The 20,397-nt window shown below is 38.1% G+C and overlaps 1 protein-coding gene across 4 annotated transcripts in view; it reads left to right on the forward strand.

The window, feature by feature from the left end:
• Positions 1-20,397, forward strand: part of RIMS2 (regulating synaptic membrane exocytosis 2) — a 6,281,053-nt gene that overhangs the window by 4,545,781 nt on the left and 1,714,875 nt on the right. Inside the window, exon 1 of one of the 4 annotated variants that reach the window (XM_044065686.1) lies at positions 10,609-10,827. The exons of the other annotated variants lie outside the window; for them this stretch is intronic. The gene's annotated coding sequence lies outside the window, so the exon portion shown is untranslated. Of the gene's footprint in view, positions 1-10,608; positions 10,828-20,397 lie in introns of those variants that run through there. 4 annotated transcript variants of the gene reach the window in all.

Consider the following 20,397-nt stretch of genomic DNA (forward strand, 5'->3'; position numbering starts at 1 on the left):
AACTAAAGTAAAAACTACACATTTTAGAATAAGAAAAAAAAACTTGAGGGCATAATTATAACAAAACTAAATGGACTTGATCTTTAATGGTTTCAAACTATTAAACAAAGCTGCTATTCATGTGTGCATCATTTGAGGGCTGCTGTACCAGCTGTTGTACCTGTATAAGTGAACTGGCTGCTTACTCATTGTTAAATTTAGGTGTTGGTGACATACAGAAAACAAATTTCAGTAGATGTCAAGAAAGCTGATAGTTAATTGGGGTTTCTCTTGTGACTAAATTCCTTTCACAAAGGAAGGCAGAGATTTCTTGGTCCCTCCTGTGCCTTTTGAAAGTTTCAGTATTTCATTGTTAGTCTGATTTGGACAGGCTGTTGTTTGCTTACAACAGAACTGCAAGATTCTTTTCTGAGGCTTTAAAGAAAACATATCACTTGAATGCTTGAACAGCTAGGCTGGATGTCATTTCATCATAGGCGGTCATCACTTTATTTTATTTACTTGCTACTGCAGACTGATTTTGATCCTATCCTTATCAACTTTTAGTGTAGCACTGCATGAAGGCTGAAATCCTGAAAGTCTTCACTTCTTGTTTACCCCTCCCATGGCCACCATAATTGGGGGCATAGAATTTATGTCTCATCTTTGCAAAAGACTACCAAATTGCATCAGGTGTGCCCTGTCTACACTGATCTTCAAAAATGTCTGGTGGACTCGTACATTATCCTTAAAATGATGTAAAAAAACTGCATATCCCTCCATAACTAAGCATAGTGAGTTTTATCTATCTGTACTGATGTCTGTATTTGTTGGAATACTGTGCAGAATATTTATATACTGTTATATAGTAATCGTTTATGTGGAGTTTTTGTATTCAATGGATGCCCCTTGAAAAAGGTCTGGTGGTTCAATGGGACTACCCAGTTAATAAATTTAAAATAAGCAAGGATAAGACTGTAACAACGTTTGACTTTTTCTGCTGCACATCATCTTTAAATGTAATTCCGTTATGTCTGTACACATTTTAATAATGAAATGGGGACTGACCAAACAGGAATAATGCTCTGTGTCTGCAGAATAACAGAATTACTCATCTGTCTTCCCAGAATGCATCATGCTTTGCAGTCATCTGATAAAAGATGAACAAACATTCATGGACTGAAGTAGTCTGTCAGGCTAAGACTTGTGCACCAGAACACTCTGCAGGCAACTGCTGCCATTTAAACAGTGGTAGTCGCTGTTTGCATACTATCAGTGACTTTATTAATAGATTGCAATACACCTGGCATATTGATCAATGTGGCATGCTGCGGTGGTGGTGCTGCGGTAGCATTGTCGCCTCACAGTAAGACGTTGCCCCATTTGATTCTCAGCTAGAGCGTCTTCTTGTGTGGAGACATGCGTGAAATGGGCGTACCTTCGTTGAAGGTTGTGTGTCAGAGCTAGCAACTCTGCACGTAAAAATCTAGTGACAATCATTAGCGGGCCGGAGTTCCGCTGTGGCGACCCCTAACCAGGAAAAGCCGAAAGACAACAACAACATTGATCAATGTGGCACTACATCAGCTGATAGCTTCTAAGTAATTGTTGACTTTTTATTTCTTGCAGTAATGGCATGTGTTTTTTTCAGACGTGATTTTTCTTTAAGTTTTGCCATATTTGCGTACAGCCTCATCATAATCAGAAACAGGAGTGCCTGTGCAGTTCAGTAAATTGATTTGCACTGTACATAGCACACTCACTGAACCTTTGCAGGTCTGGGCTGGAAAAGCATCCACCACTAGTACGGAGTACATATGAGCACATGATTGCAGTCTGCTGCTTAATGAGTGTTGCTTGTATATGTATAAATCAACAGAAAAATAAAATAGGCAACATCGGCAAGTTATTATACCCCTGTTATCACTTGGCTTTATATATTATGCATGGTATGGTCCCTATTCTATTTAGAGCTCTCAATAAGTCGCCACAATTTATATATATATTAAAACACTCTGATGGAGTTATGGATACGGTTCAAGAAAACATTTTTTTAGTGTAGCTTCTGTTCAGGATTCCCATAGATCTCTCTCATGCATTTTCAAATTATGTCTAAATTAGGCATATTAATAGTAGCCTACCATCATAACTGATTGTTTGCTGTCTGTAAAATTACATGCCATAAGTTGTGCTACAGCTAAGGGATCACCTTTTTTAAGCAGCATGTTTTAAGTAATATCTAGCAACTTATATGGAGTAGGCCCTGATCTAATAACAAGGGATAGCTTTAGGTAAGTTAAAAAGGGTTTTATGAAGAGAGAAATCATTGTTTAAATGTAGAAACTTAGTGTTTGCAATGAGGATGAAAGAGTGCTGCAGACCCAGTTTGCCTTTGCTCTAAATTGTCCCCTTGCAGACAGCATTGAGTGTGATTGCATACTAAAGGATTCACTGGAGGTTGTGGGTTGTTTTGTGCCTCATATCCCTTTCAGCATGAAACCCCATCATTCTCAGCTACCAATCTTTAGCAGATTGAAATTAATTCAATTAATTTAATTTAATTGTTTAATTTGATTAGTCAGATAAAAATGTCATGACCAGACAGTGGAAATTAGTTTAGAAAAAGTATTGCTAAAACTAATTTTGCAAGTCACAACTCATTATTCAGTATGTTTGAAAACTGACTTGCATAGCAGAACACATTACGAAAATCATTTTGGCTAGAACACCAATATTCTACAGTTTAATTGCTGGTTGAGGTAGGTAACTTACAAATGATACATAGCCATTAGTTGATACCATGCATTAAACCAATGATACCAAGTAATGTATTAAGTTTTTCATGATGCTTGTATAATTTACACTGTCTAGTATCTCTCCTTTATTGCACAGAAGTTGACATACTACTTCTAGTGTTTATTTATCTTGTCAGATAGGGTCAACAGTTTCATTTTACTTTTCTAGATGAAAACAAACTAGATCTCAAAGATCCAGTCTAATATCTCAGTGTTTATAGATGGCATTTTTACATTTGCTAGGAATCCTTTTTGTGTGATTTTTTCCCACTTTACCTTGCTTAACATCAAGCCATCCCAATTGCAATGGAGCCCTTCATGTTCTGGAGATGAGGAGTTCTCCTCAGAAGCCTTAGGGTGAGATCCATCAAGAGTACCATCATCCAGGCAGAAATTGGGTGTTTGGTGCTTTTGGTGCTTTCTGGCAGTAAGAGCATATTTTCTTATGAATGGCTCAAGCCCTCCCTTTAGATTGTGATGTGGGTATTTGTGTCACAGCAGGAACCATCTTTATTTCTCCTTCAGTTTACATGTGATACTTCACATGGCTAGCAGGAACTACCTTTACCGGTTGGGTGGTCATACCCACATTGTCCCTGCACTGGCCCCTCAACCTTCTGTTACCACCCCTTCCCTCTGGCAGTGATCTTGTCAGGAACGCTAGCTGGGTTCCACCGTCTGCCTACCAAGATGGGTATGTCTGTCCTCTCAGCCTATGCTGTCAGCACTCAAGCTGCTGTTTGAACTCAAGTTGCCTAGGCCATACTTGGGTCTTTACCCCTCTATGCCGTGGATGAGACTCTTTTCTAAGGGAGAATTTCATATCTGTGTCATTAACAAGATTGTTCTGGAACTTAGGAAAAAGACAGTAAGGTACGAACACACTGTCTACTCTTGCCTGATCCTCAAGTACAAGCTGTATGGCATCACTGCCTTGGGAAAAAAATCTTTTTATCATGTCTTGAAATGTAAACAGCAGTCTGCACTGCTTGTCTGAAGTTTAAATGTGTCATTTCTCTTATACAACAGTGTCATATGTTTTTGTCTATTGGCAGGTTATATTCTAATGAAGCTCTATAAATCACACAGTAAGCCTTCCCATATTAATAAACCATCCCTGGTTAACTTCCTTGGATTAATCACAGGATTTCACCCTACAATGAAAGGATCAGTGAAGATGAGCTTTGCAGTTAGGCACAGAATTGGAAGAAACAATGTGAATGTGTACAGAAATCTCCTCTGCCAAGAGAACAACAATGCTTTCATCTTTAGCTCCACCTTGCCTAGTGAACTGAGCAGAAGAGTGGGAAACCATATTCTGCCTTGTGGCATGTGATAAAACTATTGCTGTATTTTTGAATTTTCCCCAGGTACCCTCAAAAAATGGGCCCTGCCCAGTAGGGCCAAATTAGTCAACTTAATGTAAATAAAATACTGTAATCTGTGGGGTACCCCATTCATAGAAAATGGACTAGACAGTGCTCATTAATCCTCAGCTGCAGGAGAAGACTGAAGGAGCAGCTTCAGGAATTTGCTGGAATGCTCACCTCACCCCACCCAGAATGTATGTTCAAAGGGTGATACTTTGTCTGAGGTGACCACGTTGCTTTTCTGCTTTTTCCATTGAAGCTTGTAACACTCAAACTTGTTTACATATCATGCTACACACTCTTTGTCAGATTGGATCAAGAAGTACATCTGACTTGGCTGTCTTTACATAGCCTTCAGGAAGGAACCAATGCCTATAGTTCCAGATGGTTTACTTGGTGCCCTCTGTTTTTAGGGTTCCACTTCCCTTGACCTGAAAGGATCTAGGTGGGTTTAACACCCTAGTAACAATGCATCTACTGTTATAGCCTTGGTGGCAGGAAAAGAAGACCCACATTGAGGTTGGTGGTAATTTCTACCATTCCAAAGCCAGATGACAGTGGTTTGACACCATAAAACACTGAAATGTGCATATTGATTCTGCTGCCACTGACATCTCACAATTTAGTTATTGACTTATTTATAATTGTTAAGCTGGGTAATCCACAGATCACAAGGACTGATTTTAGGAACTACCCAAGTGCCAAAAACAAATGAACACAAGACGTTTTAGTCAAAGTTTACAAACTTTTAAATAACTATGCAGCATACTTGCATCAAAAATTGTAAATTGCATATACATGAATATGTACTGTAAATTAGATAGGCTGTGTAGATCAAATTTTTTATCAAAATATACTTTATTAACAAGAAATTCAAATAAATCTGAGGATACAGTTTCTCACATATTACAATACAGAGGATCATCTGAAAACGATTATATACAGGAATGGTTGCACTGTGTTTTACAGTGATGGAAAATAAAGGGTTTATTATAATCAAATATAGAGTAATGAAGTAATAAAAGAAATGGCAAAAAGGATGTGGATAAATAGGTAAAAAACAAGAGATCAGAATGGTTGAAGCAAGAGTGTATAAACTTCAAGATGAGATTAGATATATGTGTAATCTAATGTAGAGTTTGTGGGTATAAGTTATTCCAGTACTTTTCAATGCAGCATCCACATCCTTAGATGTCTTAAAGGTACTCTAATGAGATTAGTTGCAATTATGCTCAGACATTACAGTATGGTCTGAGTTTAACTCACTGTGTCCTCACCCAGACTGCCAAGTTCATTGACCTGCTCTGTATTTGCTGGCTAGAAAGACAGACCATGAAAAGTGTCTAACTTTGGGTCAGTTAAGGCATTCCCCTGAAATGGAACAAGAGAGGACTGTCTCTTGTTTAAAGAGAATCCCAGGACCAACAGCCAAACTTCTTCAGTGAAGCCTCCACCACAGTGGCTAGGAAATTTAGAAATACTTTGAGTGGAAAGTACAGATGGCTTAGTTAGTAATGAAAGCTGTGTCCATTCATACTGAAGAGAAGCAATTTCCTGCATGGACTTCACTAGTTGTTGTCCCAGAAGGCATCCATCTTGTCTTGCACAACTACACAGAAACCCTGATGTAACAGGGCCATGAACTGCTTGAGAGATTCACTATACAGGACTTTATGTACTACATATGCTTATTGAAGTCATTGATGTCCACACTGAGATGGAGGTCTTCTGTCCCCTTCAAAACCAAGAAAAGGTGGGAGTAGAATTTGTGGTATCCTATTCTGAAGAAGAATCAGTTTCTGCAGCTTCTTTAAATGGTTGAGTCTGGACTTGTCCCAAGAGCTTTGTAGAGATACTGTGGTCTTTGTGCAGAGCTCATCCTAGAGGGTGGCACTAGGAACTCAAGAGATATCCATGTCCAGATCTCCATGGAACTGTTTGGTTGCATAAGCTTGGGCAAGCTCAGGAAAAGGCCTGTACACATGTGCAGTCTTAGACTGTGGTCAAGACTTTAGCTACTGAACCATTGATATGCTCCTGAATGATTTGGTCAGTACAGACTGAGAAGGCAACATTGTGTGTGGTACTCAAGGGTTCTTCTCAATCATCAGTGAGGTTTCTTGTTCCTTTGTGTCTGTCCTGGCTTGGTAGAAGAGGGGCTTTAAGGGTGGGGAAGCACTTCTGAAAGATTGTATGGGATGGGAGAGATCTGCAAAGGACCTCATACTGACATCACCCTTAATGGTGTGCTGTTACATCTGAAAAGACAGGTCACACTACCTGTCAGGTAACTGTCCAACATTGCAGGCCCAACCTGTGAGCTAAGAAGCCTTGTTTGACCTTCCTTCACTCATGGTCATTGGATTATGGCAGCTCTTGTGGAGTCCTGGAGGAGAATGATGTTTGATTCTGAGTTGGTTAACTTAATACTCACTAGAGGCATGCTGTCAACAGTAAATTCATCTGAGGGAGTAGTGACACTTCTGCCCTAAGACACTCCCAAAGATGATTCCCAAGAGTGGTGTTCTTTTGGGCACCTCTGCCATGGTTGTAGAATGGTATGGACATGATCTCTTGCAAGTCAAGGAGGTATTTTTGACCTGCAAAGCCCATGTGTCCATCTTGGGATGAACTGTACCTCCAGGTAGTGGAAGTAAACCCACTCTTCATGTTTTTTGTCTTTTGTCTTGTTATGGTCTCCAGCATTTACTTAAGCTATGTGGGAATGATCTTTCTGCCAATCACCTGGACACTGTCACAACTGTTGCTGTCTTATCAGACATAAGCCAGGCCTTAGTCCTTCAGTCATATCTTCTGGTGGCTGAGTTGAAAAGCCAGTAAATAGGGCAGAGAGTTGACATAGTACTGCACCCCTTCAGGCAATAAAGGCAATTCCATTGCAGTTCTTAGCTTATGATCTGGTGTCCATGTAAGAGTTTGACGGTTTTCATTTATGTGTTACTGAATGTCAGAATGTAACCATGGCAGGTGTGCATGTAACAGTTTGATGTTTCCATTTCTGTGCTATTGAATGTAGGAATTTATCCATGGCAGGAGTTTGAATTTAGGTCTTATTTGAGCAACCAGCGAGAAGAATTGGCAGGTATAGAGGTTCGACAAGATATTCTTGTTTAGTTTGTGATACCACGTACAGTAACAGGCGTAGCATGTACTCCTTAGCATGGCATGTAAAGAGAAAAATAACTGAGTTCTGGAATAGAGGAGAGGATCTCTCATACATCAACTGAGGACTGCTGATATCAGATCAGATATTTTCCTTTTCTTCAGACTGCAGTATTCATGACCATGGTTGCTTATTTTTGAAAGTGAAAAACACATTTTTAAAACAAGCATGCTCATAAAACTTGTTACCCATTGAAGTTCCAGCATCATAATAGCACTTTGGGGCAATTGTACAGTGAATCCAGAAGAGGTCAGAAGTGCATCGTGTGTGTGTGTGTAATGTGGAAGGACAGTGTGAGGAGATCAGAGGCATAGTCTTCTCCACTCTTTAGACAGGACAGAACATTCTGGAAGTCATACCTGGGGATTAACATATCAACTTACATGATAACACAGAAGTGTGCCTTCTATACAGACCATAAGTTATGATGTGCTGTTACTTCTCTCTTGTCTTTACAATATGTGAGTTTTTTGAGTTGAAACTTTTGGTATTCACAGACATGCTAAAACCACCTGTCTTCCTTTCAACCAAATCAAGTGTCTAGTGTTTTCCAAACGTGAAAATTGGGGAGATAGAAACTTGCTTTCTATGTGCATTTTTTCTTCATTGTGTCCATATTGTATTTTGGAAAGTTTTAAAGATGAAATTACCTATGTTGCTCTACAATGCTCACTGCAGATTCGTTCTGTGTATTCCATTTATTCTGTGTGTTTTTTTTCCTCCTACTGATCTGGTAGTGAGCCCATTTAACATATATGCAATTAATTTTAACTGCTTTTTCTATACAGAGAAAAACAAATAAGTTCATCATGAATAAGTTGTTTTGTGAGTATTATGATTGGTCAAAATACTCCCATTACTACCAACTCAGCTGTGGGATATAGAGCGATAAAGCCTTAACTCTGGGGCAGGTGACCTGAGTTCGATTAGGGGCTTGAGTGCCTGTAAGAGCTGGCCAGGGGAGGAAGGGAGCAAGTGGCTGCTGAATTTGAGATGAGTTCTGAAATTTTATTATGTTTTGTATGAATTTGTTTTGATATTCTCAAGAGTCTTGACTCTAACTAGCACACTCTTGAGTACATTCACACTCATAACACAAGAGCAACTCAGCATGTGGAGACACACTTCCCTTCAGGAGATCACAGCAGTGGAGCTGCCAAGGGGGAAGAGGTTAGGCCACCTCATGCTACCAGCAAGCTGCCCCATGCCCTATCACCCAACTCTTGCCAGGGAATGGAAGGCCATTTGGGAATCCTGGGAATCCTTTTCTCCTAAAATGAATTAGACCGATCTGTGCCTCATTCTCTGGTTTTATGACTTTGTTGACACACAGTTTTTGTTGGCATTGCTAAGATCATCTTATTTCCAGTTATTTAATTAGGTTAGTGTTATCAGTGTTGCTATCTTAAAAAAAAACTAAAATGATGGGTTTGAAGAGCCTGTCAGAATGCCTACACTGTGAGGATGAGTTATAGAATTATGTTCAGTAAATAGTCTTCTTTGTGATAACTTAATTGAGTAATAGAACACTTCTTCCCAAAGAATAATTATGTTAAAACAGTGATAGCCTAACTTAGGAAAATTCATTGGAAATGCAGGAATACTTCTGTATTGCAGGCATGCAAAAAATGTTTTCTTGATGCATAAGTTGAAGCTGTAATCTATGACAGTGGTGATGTGCTTCTAGATTCTGCCCTGTTGTGCACCCATGAATATCATGTTTGTGTGTAAATGTCCCCCATTGCGTAGTATATTGATTAATTTGAAAACAGCACAGGAAGAGCTGCATTATTCAGCCAAATTGATGTGATGTTTTTGTTATCAGTGACACAAATACAAGAGCAAATGCAGTGTTCATTGACAGTTTTTGAGTAACCCATCAAATTACTGCTTTTAATAGAACAGCAAGTAACAGAAGGGCATATGCTATCACTAAGAATGCATTTTAATTTAATTTTTTTTATATTTTTATACAGTAAGACTGACTTGAGTATGCATAAATCAATTTTGTCCTTTCTCTTTGAACAGAGAAAGCTCCATTTTTGTCTTTGGTATTATCTTTCATTTGGGACAGAGAAGGTTAATTATCTTCTTCTTAACTGACAGAACAGAAGTAATACTAAATGTTGGGTCTGTTCATTTAGGCAGTCTGGTATGAGAAGTCGTCTGTACTAGATCATACTTATAAATATGTTTACGTAATTAGGCATTAATCTGTATTTGAAGATATAAAATAAACCTATGCCTGTGGTGCTTTGAAGGATATGAGTTATTTTTATTGATACATTTTCATTCTCTTGATGCAGCCATTTACTTTTGAGAAACAGTATTCAGTGTTTAAAGGTGAATAGAATGTAAGAATGTTATTGAATGATGGTTATTGTTACCCTTGTGACAATTAGCAGGGTGACATTTTCAAGCAGATAAAATTGACTGTAGCTGGTGTAGTATATAATGCATCTTTTCTTGCACTGCATATTAAAATGAGACTTAAAAGTAAAGTGAGAATGATGTCAGTTTTGTGGAAACTGACAAATGTGCAGGTCATCACATTAATGACTATGCAGCATGAAACATTGCTGTACTTGTGTATAAACTCTGGTTTTATGTGATAACAGATTGATGCATATTTATGTTAAAGTGAAATAAGAAACATGTTGATGCTAAGAGTTTGTGTGATGTTTGCTTTGCTTTTTTTTTTCAAATCAGAAAATGCAAATTGTTTTAAAAAGGGAAAAACATGAAACTGTAGCTACTTCATCCCTACATTTTTCTTGAGAATAAGTGATTTACTGGAGGAAAAATTAGTAGCCAAACAGCATTTAATAATCAGTTTTTATGAATATATAGCTGTTTTTTTTTCTTCTACAAAATAGCAAACAATGACTACTGATTAATTAGTTAGCAGTAAAATATCTGGTAACAATGAGTAATCTTAAAACATTTTCTGCAACTATATCAGAAGTAAGCCATGACCTGGGATGAAATAACACAGTAAAAATAGAAATGTGTCATGACTGCATATTTAACAGCTGCTTTCCATGAAATTTGTTAAGGCTTTGATGTGACTCAACAATGCTCTGATGCTGAATACTAATATTTCCTTTGAATTTAAAGGTTAATGGAACCGCTAGCATGCATTTCATTTGTGAAGTCTCTATATTGACACTAGCAAAAGTAACTCTTGGATGATTTCTAATACATATTATCTTTCAAGCTTTCCTATACTAACACTCTTTCTTTCTATTCCTTTTCATATAGCATACCAGCACTTTTCTCTTTTGCTTTTTCCTCTTTGTGTATGGAAAGTATGTATTTCATCCATTTCTGACAATGCAGTTCAGTTTCTTTTTTAACACAGTTTAAGGCTATTTCCCCCTGAGTGTCAGTTTTGTTATCTCTTGAATACATCCTCTCACACCCATCTCCTTTGTCTATGTCTGTCCATTATGTGATGTGATCACAGAAGAAGTGGACTCACCAAGGAGCAGAAACTCAGGTCTGTCTCTTCTACTGCTTATATATTTTACTTCAGTTAAAGTTTTCATAAGTCATTCCTTGCATTTTTTTTCTGTAGTAGTTCTGCAACATTTCCACTTATTTGGTTGAATACTAGTAAACGTGAATGAAGCCATGTTTTGCAGTTGAATGCATTGTTGTTATTATTATTATTATTATTATGTCTCAGCAATATACACTTAGTAAATCTAGAACCGTCATTGTGGGCAAGTAGGCAGTTACAACAATAATGGCCTTTAGTTTAAGTATGTGATCAAATAATGCATTTTGCTATACACTTTTCCACTTGACTTGAGCAAGCCCCCTCCCCACATAAAGTAAATAGTTATCAAAGTAAAATTCCATGTGAGATTTCTTGCAGACTTTTGACTGGCACCACACTGATCTTTCTGAAGTTGTGTGAGACACTTTTTCATTCTGAAGGTCATACCAGCTACTCATTTTCTTTCATACGTCTCTGTTTAGTAATGCATTTTAGGTAGCACATAAAGGATGTACTCTGGTAATTTCCCAAGTGTTGTGATCAGTGCCCAAATATTTACATACCATCTATGTACTTGATTTGCTGATGTTTAAGTACCTACAGCCATAGAAGTTTTTGCTATATCCCTAATCAAGAATTAGGAGCTGGTTTCTTAGAGTATTTACTCATTTAGACTGTGTTACCATGCACTAATATTCCCTCTCAGCATGGTGTTTTAAGAACAAATGAGAAAGGATTGCCAAAGTGACATTTTAAGTTCCTAGTGTAAATGACGTATCACTATAGTGTTAGGTGCTATGAAATTATTAGTTAAGGTAACAGTTTAGTATGTTTGCAAATGCTAGGGTAGCAGTAGAAACACAACAATCTTCCATCACCCAAGCAGTTATGTTGACAGATGCAACAACTTTCCATTATCTTTAGCATGGCTGATAGTCAAAAATGAAGTAAGATGTTGTCAGAGTAGATGTGGTTATAAATAGCCCAGAAAAGTCGAATGTCTTAAAGGACAGTAAGTAATTCTAGTTTAATGGAACCTGTTAATGATCGGGGAACTGTTTTCAGTGCAAACAAAATACTTTTGTTAGTGGTGTAACGGTTTGTTACACTTTGGTGCACCACCACTGAAGTGAGACTTGAAGATTTGGTAAAGCTTCTGAAAAATGGGGCCACAGAGGAGACCCAAGGCTGTGTGATAGTAAGTATAACATTCTTTGATAGTAAGCTAATTGAGTAGGAAAGACTTTTGTAGTCTGCAGAGAAAGTTAAGTGTTAGACAGGAAATAGAGAAAGTGATAGAGAAGTCAAGTGAGGTCATTGCAGTAGGACCTTTCATTTGGTTTTAATGGTTTTGGACAAAGGGTAAATTAGAAGTTTCCACGTAGAATCAGTGCCACTTTTTTATGAACTTGGTAGAAATAATAAATGCAAGGTTCTGAAAAGTATAATGGGTAGTCTGCTTTTTGCCACAGTGTAAATTGCACTGAAAGGAGTCACTTTATGAAATGTTTCATTGAAACATTGTTGAGTCACTTTGGGGGTGAGGGGTATCTTTTTTCTTTAAGTTATAGTGACATCAGAGTAGGTTGTATTGTTTAGAGGGTGAAGGGATTATAATTCCCCTTCATAAAATGAATGTGGGCTTTTCCCTCCCATAAGGCATTGACTTTTCATGTTTTTGGATATTACCAGAATGCAAATTTTTTAACAGTAAATTTCAGTCAAAAAATGTTTCCTGTACTTCCACTACTTCTGTTCTATCGTATGACTTATACCTGCCAAGATTAAGTAAGGTAACATAAAAGTAAACAACAAGCTTTGATTAGAACTGTGTAAGATTTATACTGGACCTGTATTATTTTAAATCGGTTCCAATAACCCTTTCAAGCTACTTAACTATGTTGAGTATATCATATGTAATGCTGGTGTACAGTAGAAATCAACAGATATGTAAAACATGGAGGAAATGTATTTTTTGCTAGATGCTTAGAGAGCAATTTTTCCAGTGCTTGCCTTCCTGATAGAAAACAGAATATGTTCATTATACATTAGAGTTTATAGGCTATTGTACTGGCAATGGATATTTGGGAAATAAGTAGGTGGACATCTGGTACATTTCACAGACACATTAGCTTATGTGTCACTTACTGCATGTTTTATGTATGGTCTTTCTTTCTGTCCTTTAACCTATATCTTCTTTTACAAAAATCTGAAGGGGAAGTAAAACCATTAGTTGACATCATACTGTGCTTATATTGCAATGATTTGCTTCACAAATTGTGCAAAGACAAAGATTGTGTCTGGGCTTCATGCTGTTCATAAATGCAAAATATGAAGGTTAGAAGAAATTGTTAAGCCAGGGCTGAAGACAAAAGCCTATACTGGTATTTGGCCACTACAGCTGTCAATTCACAAGCAATCCAGTATACTGCTCTGTCTTGGTAAGTGCACTTTAACAGTCAAGACCAGAAACAGAATTTCACAAGCACCCATTTGAGTAAATTGGTAGGTACTTTTAAAGGATGCTTATATTAGATCAAAATGTATATAGCCATGGAACCAAATAGATTCCAGTATAAAAGTTTAATGGAAACATTTACTGAATATATGAGGACCAAAGTTTAAAAAATAGGGGAAGGAAGCTTACTTTATGCACCAGGCATTTGCAAATGTGTTTGGTGATGAGGGAGTAATATTCCAGGAAAAAAAAACAAAAAACAAAAAAAAAAACAAATATAACATGGTTTGGATTTCTTTGATAAGCCATGCACGTTTGTTGAAAGATAATTTCACTAAAAACACCGCAGAAAAGATATGTGTAAAGAATTGTGATTATTACATTTCAAAGAATCTTTCCATGGAAGGTAGCGATAATAAAACAGATGTACGTACCAGAAAACAGTTTGCAACAGATATGCAAAGCTCAAATAGAAGCACAAAGAGTTTGCATTGACAGCCATTCATATCTCTTTGTTTGGGGCAAGTCAAAGTACAAATATTATTTTCATTGCCCAGTCCTGTAGAAGATCCAATATTTGCTTTTACTTTCATCATTTCGCAGTCCCCAAGTTTTTAATAAATGACCATAGCCAAGATATCTTGACAGTATGTAGTGACTATGCTTTCTGTAATTCTTACAGGACTGTACCTACAGCTATGCAGTACCCATATACATTTAATATAATATGGCTTTGACTGCATAAAAAGTAACAGACATGCTAGGATTTTGCTGGGTTTGTATGAGTGCGTTTTCTTCTTCTACATAAACATCTTGTCCTGTGTGAAGAAGAGTAGACCCCATATACTATGCATTCATCATGCACACAGATGTGGCTCTATTAATGGCATTGTGGCTGTTATTCATTTCCACTATGCACATTCAGTTTGTTGACAGCTTGAAAAATCCAGGCTGTCTTTCAACTTGCAGATTGTTTTCTTGCGATGAGTATAAATTTGGCTGCTCAGTTATTCACAGCTAAGCTGGCCTCCTTGGGAAATGGACTGTCTTCCACAACAAGCTCTAAAGGTTCATGTTGTACTCCTGAGGATTGATTGGATCTTATGTAAGTTTCAGAAGTTTGGTTACCATGATCTGATTTCTTTGATTTTAGGCTTATGGGCCATTAATTGTGGCTTGAATCTATGTCCCATATAGCTGAGCTTGTCCCCTGTAGATGAGCATGAACCAGTGATCTTCCAAGTTTTCTCTTCTTCTATAAGTACTGCAGTTTTCACCACTGTGTTAACAAAGACCTTGGTCACCCCAGTCTTGAGGAAGCATATTCTTGACCCTGATGGGCATCATAATTACTACCCCATCTATAATCTCCTGATTACTTGTAGGGTTATCAGGGAGGTTGGTTGCTCATAATTTGACTCAGTTCTTTAGAACACAGTATCTGTGATCCCTTTCCAGTCCAGTTTCTACACAAGACACAGTACTGAGACTGCTGTTACTTGTGCTTTGAATGGCTTCCTTGGGCTGGAGAATCAACAATGTTTCCCTGTATTGGTCTTCCTTGCTCTGTCCCCTGTATTTTACAAAGTAGATCATAAATTTGTTTCTTGATTTCTTTCAAATATACTGTGGAGCCTCATGTAATGTTCTTGAATGGTTTACCTCCTACCTTTCAGGTCATGTCCAGTGGAACATAATGACATGTATTCTTCACCTGTCTGTCATGTCTCATCTCAGGATCCAAAGGGATTCATTCTAGGCCCATTGTTGTTTTCTCTATACATATCTCCTGTGGAAGAGTTCATTAGACAGACAGAGAGGATTTCAATACCACTGTTGTACTGATGATAGGAAGGTTTACTACTCTTTCTCTGTGGACATGTCTGCTGCAAATCACTAGGTGATGACCTGGAATTTATCCAAAACCAGATGACTGACAACCACATGCGACTTAACACATTCAAGACCATTGCCGCGTTTATTCATGCCTCTTTGAGGTAATCTAATTACTCAATGTTCACCCATTGAAGTTTCCAATGGTGACGGGTTTGGCTTTTTATGAGGAGGGTAGAAAGTCTTACATTGATTTTTGATGGCTGACTGATGCTAAGAGAACAGATGCTAACTGTCATGAAGACCACTACCTACCATCTTTGAAATACCTCCTGTATCAAGTATCTCCTTTTTCCAAATGATCTCTCATAGATTGTATTGATGCCTTCTGGGCTTATTTTACTGCAGTTCGCTATACCTGCGGCTGTCCAGCAGTGAGATTGATTGCCTGCAGCAAGTACAGAATTCTGCAGCACAGTTACTTGTAGGTAAGTCTCCTTTCCTTCATATTTCTCCTCTTCAATCTTGCTTCATCTTTAAAGCCCTACTGCTGCTTTAGCCATATATGACCTGAATCTTCCATAATTCAAGCTGCTAATTCTCCCCTACTGCCTAGCTAGGTCCCTACATTCTTCTTCACTGGCATTATTGGAGGTTTCATGTAGAGACCTCAGAAATCCAGGCTTTTAACCCCCAGGCTCCTTATCTTGAATTAAATGTTGTAGCATATTCTTGCATCCATAAAAATGCATATGTGCTTTTTAGCAGATCCTTGTATCTGTAAATATGCTTTGCTCATTTCTTATATGATCCTATTCACCCATGCTGTGCCTACAAATGTTCTACTGAGATCAGTGCACTACTCTGGTAAACAGATAAATAAATAAGTAAGTAAATCATAATAAACGACCTCACTCAGTGGCTGAAAGAAACTACAACCATATCTGTTTTCAGAAGGTCCCTAAATGCGTATTTTTTATTTAATATGTAATTGATACTTGATTTATTCACTGCTGTCATTTTATTTTATTTTATTTTTTGATGCACAAGGCTTTACTAACATACATACATGCGATTAGAACATACACACTCATCATGCATTGTGCACACTGTTAAAAACACCAACAGCTGCCTGCTGCAACATTATTTACTACTTATTTATTTTCTTACATTTTATTGACCAGTTTAGTCCCACTATGCCAATGGTCTCTTTTCAGGGGAGATCCGATGTGGTATTCGCACTGAATATTGACTAGGGGAAATTTGGCAAGGGTACTGGGGAATTTCCATTACTCTTTTAGATAAGTGCCATGGGATATTTTACATAGGTTCATAGGAGATTACTAGGCTAATGGCTCAAGAGCCTTTATAAGCCTAGCCATTATTACCTGGATTTACCCAGATTTTTGATACTGTAGGGACTAGAGGATGGGTTAGGTTTTTGCTTATGTTGTTGGGTGTTTTACAGACTGTCTCTGTCTATAAGGGACATAGGAGCCACCCTATGTGTAAATTTACGATTCCCTATCCACTGACCAAAAATGTGTTTGAAGAGTTTCAGGGAAGGGCTCTACTTCTTGTGAATAGGTAGCCTGTTCCAGAGAAAGGGCAATCTCTGAGAGATGTATTTGTTCCTCCAGCATGTATTTTTTGGGTCTATATTAGAACACCAAACTTTCAAAATTTCGAGTGTTCTAATATCAAACCCTAGTAATCGAAAATTTAAAACATCGAACATACAGAACAGCAAATTTTTTCCTAGGGAAAAAATTTGCTGTTCCAAAATACATACACACAACAAAAGCACACCAAACAAACAGCAATCCACACACATAGACCTAAACTCTTACACCTAACCCTACACTAAACTATACATACACCACTTAGCTTAACCCAAACACTAACCCTAAGGTCCGTCAGTATCGCACAGTCACCTCACCCGAGCCCTAACCCTAATTCACCAACCCCGTCCTAACCCTCATGTCCACACAGTCGCACACTTACCTGACCCGCGCCCTAACCCTAACTCACCTAACCCACCCTAACCCTCACGTCCACACAATCGCACACTTACCTGAACCCGACCTGTGACTTTCCACCACAGCGCTGAAAATACCGAAGCAACAGAAACGGACAACCAAATTCTTTCCCTAGGAAAGAATTTGGTTTTCTGTTTCTTTGATATTTTCAGTGTTCACTGAAAATGGGTCCATATTAGAACACTCGAAATTTTGAACGTTCGGTGTTCTAATATAGACCCATTTTTTCATGTCACAGACCAGGCTTAGATTCTTGGTTCAGGTAACCTCATGCTGTTTATTTTGTGAATGTGTAACATTTACATCAGGCCCAGATTTGAGAATTTGTTTTAGGCTAGGCATAGTAGATCACCTTTTAGTAGTTGGTAGGCGACCGAGTAAAGGGTTAGGGCTTTTAGGCAATCTATATAGGACATGTTTACACTGTGTGTGTGTGTGTGTGTGTGTGTGTGTGTGTGTGTGTGTGTGTGTGTGTGTGTATATATATATATATATATATATATATATATATATATATATATATATTTATTTTTGTAAGGAACCTTTAAGGCTGCTCCAGTTGTTGCAAGTGCCCGTTCAGGTACATGCAGAATGGTGCATTGTACTGAATTATTGGTCTGGTGTAGGCTGAGTATAGTGGGACTGTAACCTCTTTGGAACTGGATGCCATGCCCTTACTTATGTCATACAGAAGGACTTCCTCACCACCGTGAACACATGGTGGTCAAAGTTCAGGTTACTGACTATCTGTGTGTAGATCAATTTTTAGATGTGGATTTTTTGTTTGATGTGGAAGATTTACAGACATCTGTCCATTAAAACAGGTATTTACATTATACTAGCATGCATGCTCCACATATATTTAAAGGAATCATTAGCGGACAGTATTTACGTATATGTAAACTAAATACAACTATGGAGAAATGTCTTGAACAAATGTAAGATGTAACTAATGAATTTAAGAGAAGGGGATATGATGATAGTTTATTAAATAATGTAATGGATGAGGTTATGTCTATAAGAGGCTCTCAAATCCAACCCTACTTTAGTGCCAGTGGAACATTAGATAGAATAGGTGATGCATCTAAAGATAGTAATATACTTTGTTATCCCACTACATTTAGTAGATGTAGTGATGTGGCGAGGAAAATAATTATGGATAATTGGAGTATTTTAAGCACAATACCAGAAATTTTTGCTTTTCGAAATTGTTTGAAATTCAAGCAAATATTGTGTTCTAAGGATGCTAAATGCAATACTAATGTTATACATTCTACAAAGAAGGGTACTTTTGCTTGTCACAATTGTAACTGTTGTCCTTGTATCATAGTAGTGCAACGTTTGGCATGCTGCCTCACAGCAAGAGGTTCTCTGGCTCGATCCTTGGCTGGGGTGCCTTCTTTGCAGAGTCTGCATGTCCTCCCTATGGTCGCATGCATTTCCTCCAGGTGATCCGGTTTCGCCCCACATCCCAAAAACATGCTATAGGTGGATTGAACACTCTAAATTGGTCCTAGGCATGAGTACGTGTGTCTTCTGTGGAAGGTTGGGTGCTGGGCTGGCAACACAACACCGTAAAACTCCACTGCCAATCATGAGCAGACAGGTGATCCGCTGTGGCGACCCCTAACTGGGAAAAGCTGAAAGAAGTAGTAGCTTTAGACATCCTTCTCCTAACAAGACCTATACTTTTAGATGTTTTGCAACCTGTAATTCTTGCAATATAGTTTATTTAGCAACATGTAAGGTATGTTCAAGTTTTTATATATGAAAATCTACAAGATGCCTCAAAGATAGGATTGTAGAGCATAGATCAGATATTAAAAGAAATAATTTACCAAATGCACTTGCCAAACATGTTTATGAAAATGAATCTAAACATAGGTTTACTTTTATAGTACTATTATTAACAAGAATATAAGAGGAGGTAACTTAAGTAATAAGCTTGAACTAAAAGAATATGAATGGATTTTACAATTGCAAGCAGATACCCTCCCTGGTATTAACCAGATCGTTACTCTTAAACCTGTCTTAAAAATGAAACAAGTACATTTAAAATGAGATATATATGTTTATATGTATTTATATATATATATATATATATATATATATATATATATATATATATATGAATGAATATATAAATCTGACCTCAAACCAGTGACAAGTGGAGTACCACAGGGTTCCGTCCTGGGACCTCTCCTGTTTGGTATCTACTTCTCTGAAGTACAGGCTAACACAGAAGGCCTCTGGCTAATGAAGTTCGCAGATGACTGAAAACTACGAGCCATAGTCAAGTCCTGAAATGATGTGGACATCCTACAGAAGGGCCTCGCTAAGACAGATGCCTAGTATCAGAGCCATGGCCTCAAGCTCAGTGCCAAAAAGTGCAGTGTCATCCCCTTTGGTAAAAACTCTGTACCCATGAACTACCACATAGGCAGAAATCTACTCAACACCGAATGTGTGATAAGAGACCTTGGGACCCAAGTGGACAGTAGTCTCTCCTTTGATAGTCACATCGCCACAGTAGTCAGGAAGTCCTTCTACGTGGCACACCTCATCATAAAAGGGTTCTCATCCAGGAAAAAAGAGGTCATTGTTCCCCTCTACTTGACACTCATTAGACCTATTATACAGTACAACGCCCCTTTTGGAATATACCTCACAAGACATCTGCCGCAGCTGGAAAGGCCACAGAAGTACCTCACAAAGAGGATTACTGACCTCAAACAAATGCCGTACACTGACCGCCTCAAAAAACTCCAGCTTTACTCTGTAGCATATCGCCTACTCCGAGGTGATCTCTGCCTAACATATAAAGCTATGTCAAACCAAGAGCTGTTGGACATGCTACACCTAAAGAAATCCCAATCCCTCCGAGCTACAAGCTCTAGGGACCTAAACCTTGTCACCACAATGAACAGGACATGCTGGAGGGATAGATTTCTGTCCCAGAGACTTCCCATACTCTGGAACAGGCTACCCATCTATGTCAAGCAAAGTTCTTATTTAGCACTCTTCAAGAAAAATCTTGATGAGTGGATGGGAAATGGGAAATACACCCCGGGGATCACTTCTGTGTCTCTGCTCGACAGTGGCACAGGAAAATAATTTTCTTGGGTGGCTTAAGCCAGGGAACCTTGTTGGCTAGGCTTACGTAGGCCCTTGGGCTGATAGCCTAGTGCCTACCTATGAACCTATGAATATATGTATGTCAAAATGTTTAAATGAGTT

Source organism: Protopterus annectens, chromosome 3.part0, assembly GCF_019279795.1.
Source record: "Protopterus annectens isolate FY-2018-M chromosome 3.part0, PAN1.0, whole genome shotgun sequence".
Classification (NCBI taxonomy): domain Eukaryota; kingdom Metazoa; phylum Chordata; order Ceratodontiformes; family Protopteridae; genus Protopterus; species Protopterus annectens.